This window comes from Bos grunniens, chromosome 1, assembly GCF_055505025.1.
Source record: "Bos grunniens cultivar Pamir isolate PY7600 chromosome 1, Bosgru_T2T1.0, whole genome shotgun sequence".
Lineage (NCBI taxonomy): Eukaryota > Metazoa > Chordata > Mammalia > Artiodactyla > Bovidae > Bos > Bos grunniens.
The window spans coordinates 77,991,116-77,994,462 of record NC_141165.1 but is presented as its reverse complement, the minus strand read 5'-3'; the positions used below and the strand labels follow the sequence as shown (position 1 = coordinate 77,994,462).

The window sequence follows — 3,347 nt, the reverse complement described above, 5'->3', positions numbered from 1 at the left end:
GTGTTATTTGGGAGCTTATCAGGAATGTTTTATGAGAGGAAAGGAGAGCAGAGCCTAGCTGTGTCATGGAATATTCCTTCCTTTCTTCCATTACCCTAAGCCCTGTGCTGTTGCATTTCTTGCTGTGTATTATTGACAGAGGAAATGCTGATTCATGGGTCTGAGTTACAGGAAACTTTGTTTCCTGGTGAAGAAACAAGCCTGGCGGTGCTGCCAGCACCCTCCTCTGCCAATTTCTGCCACGGGCCCTTCTCCCAGGCCTACACCGGACTGATGGACAAGGGACAGAGCCAATTTGTGCTTAAGCAATGAAGTCACTTTCCCTTGCCAGTGAGGTTAGCACCATGCCTCTCTAGACCCTTCAGCTCTGACCCCAGGATACCTTTCCAGTTCGGCTCCCCCCCACCCTCCCTCCTCACATGCTGAGCTGTGGCCACACATGACTACTCCGGATCCTTTGCAAACACCATGTATTTTCCAGTCTCAATGCTTTGGCTCAGGATGTGCCCTGCCTGGAATGGCCCCTGACCCAGTGTCGGCTCACTGAAATCCTACCCATGCTTCCATCCCGCTCAATGGTGACCTGCAATGTGACACCTGCTAGCTTTCTTTGTCTTTGTTTTTATTCTTCTTAGGAGGATATTTTCTAATATGCAGGTAAGTGGACAGAGCTGCGTAGTGACATTCTGTGTACCCATCTCCCAGCTTCAACAATGACCTGGTTTCTTTTAAATAGTTCTTGATCCCTCCTTCTTTGAGCTCTTTTAGTAGATCTTATGTTCTGTGCTTAACCCATATTTGCTAAATTGAAGGAAAAGAAAGTGAATCTGTGGACTTAGAATGCTCTGTTTAACCACCTACCACAAAGGGGAAACTGAGGCCCAGAGAAGTGAGGTTAGTCACTCAATGTCATAAGATAGGGAGCAGCAAGCTGAGGCCAGAGTCTTCTGAAGGACCTCATAGTCTAATTGAAAGATGTACATACTATAGTATCTCAAGTAGCATAACAAGTACATGCTACAGGATCTTGGGCACTGTAGGAGTTCAGGTTAAGTGATTAGTAAGTATGTGTTGAATGAATAAATTAGTCTTCTATCCAATTGATTAATAAGATGACCTCTTAAGCTTTGCATGGAGCAGCCCCTCTCCATGCTATAATCTGATGTCAGCATGCTGAAGGTGTTGGAGATATCTGTCTTAAATGGAGAGAAGAGCCATCTAATTCTAAAGAACACTAAGAATCTGTGAAAAGTTTAAATTTATAAATATTCTAAAACAAATTCTGTATTATTACTACACGGATTAGAGAGTAGGTATTCTGTGTCTGAGGAAACTAAATGATCCTCGGTTAGCTTGGACTAGAAAGGAGGAAGAGAAATTAAGAAAGTCTTAGGTTTTGTGACTTGGAGTGTTTGTGCCTTTGGTAATTTGAGAGAAAGGCAGGAAGAGAAAGTGTGGAAAGATAAAGCAAGTACTAAAAAGCCAATTGGGGAATAATGGCACTTTTTCTTCTTGATCCAGACTGAGCTCAAACCTGGATTTTGGAAGAACAGCAAGAGTTCATCTGGATGTCCTGCTGAGGCACCCTGATTTTACCATGTCAAAATGGAAGGAAGCATCTGGTCATCAGCCAAGAAGCCGTTGCCACTGGGGTGGAAAATAGAAAATGTGTATAGATTTTCCTCATAAAATTAAATTAAAATGCAATTTGAGATCCTTTCCTTGAAAATAATCTTTTGAATCAAATTCTTTCTAAAGGTCATGTATAATCAGTGCATAATTCCTGCTTTTCCTTCTTGGTAAGGCAAATTGAGGGTGGGGGAAGGACAGAGGAGCCTGGTGGGCTACAGTCCATGGGGTCTCAAAGAGGTGGACACGACAGAGCAACTAACAAGGAACACAAGGTTACTGGGGTCCAGTGAGTGTTGGAGCTGGTGGGGGTGGGTCATAGCTGTTGAGAGCTAGTAAAGTAATGCTCAAAATTCTCCAAGCCAGGATTCAACAATATGTGAACTATGAACTTCTAGATGTTCAAGCTGGTTTTAGAAAAGGCAGAGCAACCAGAGATCAAATTGCCAACATCTGCTGGATCATTGAAAAAGCAAGAGAGTTCAAGAAAAACATCTATTTCTGCTTTATTGACTATGCCAAAGCCTTTGACTGTGTGGATCACAACAAACTGTGGAAAATTCTGAAAGAGATGGGAATACCAGACCACCTGACCTGCCTCTTGAGAAACCTGTATGCAGGTCAGGAAGCAACAGTTAGAACTGGACATGGAACAACAGACTGGTTCCAAATAGGAAAAGGAGTACATCAAGGCTGTATATTGTCACCGTGCTTATTTAACTTATATGCAGAGTATATCATGAGAAACGCTCGGCTGGAGGAAGCATAAGCTGGAATCAAGATTGCCGGGAGAAATATCAATAACCTCAGATATGCAGATGACACCACCCTTATGGCAGAAAACGAAGAAGAACTAAAGAGCCTCTTGATGAAAGTGAAAGTGGAGAGTGAAAAAATTGGCTTAAAACCCAGCATTCAGAAAACTAAGATCATGGCGTCCAGTCCCATCACTTCATGGCAAATAGATGGGGAAACAGCAGAAACAGTGTCAGACTTTATTTTTGGGGGCTCCAAAATTACTGCAGATGGTGATTGCAGCCATGAAATTAAAAGATGCTTATTCCTGGGAAGAAAAGTTATGATCAACCTAGACACCATATTAAAAAGCAGAGACATTACTTTGCCAACAAAGGTCCATCTAGTCAAGGCTATGATTTTTCCAGTAGTCATGTATGGATGTGAGAGTTGGACCATAAAGAAAGCTGAGCACTGAAGAACTGATGCTTTTGGACTGGACTGCAAGGAGATCCAACCAGTCCATTCTAAAGGAGATCAGCCCTGGGATTTCTTTGGAAGGACTGATGCTAAAGCTGAAACCTCAGTACTTTGGCCACCTCATGCAAAGAGTTGACTCATTGGAAAAGACTCGGATGCTGGGAGGGATTGGGGGCAGGAGGAGAAGGGGACGACAGAGGATGAGATGGCTTGATGGCATCACCAACTCAATGGACATGAGTTTGAGTGAACTCTGGGAGTTGGTGATGGACAGGGAGGCCTGGCGTGCTGCAATTCATGGGGTCGCAAAGAGTTGGACATGACTGAGGGACTGAACTGAACTGAACAAAGAGCTGATTCATTGGAAAACACCCTGATGCTTGGCAAGATTGAAGGTGGAAGAAGGAGACAGCAGAGGATGAGATGGTTGGATGGCATCACCATCGGACATGACTGAATGGACATGAGTTTGAGTAAACTCCGGGAGTTGGTGTTGGACAGGG

The 3,347-nt window shown here is 43.7% G+C and overlaps 1 long non-coding RNA gene across 1 annotated transcript; it reads left to right on the top strand.

Moving 5' to 3' along the window:
- Positions 1 to 338: 338 nt before the first annotated feature.
- LOC147379730 (uncharacterized) lies at positions 339 to 1,729 on the top strand. The gene is made up of 2 exons (XR_015169042.1): positions 339 to 657; positions 1,522 to 1,729. It is a non-coding gene; the product is annotated as an uncharacterized LOC147379730 (long non-coding RNA).
- Positions 1,730 to 3,347: the final 1,618 nt, after the last annotated feature.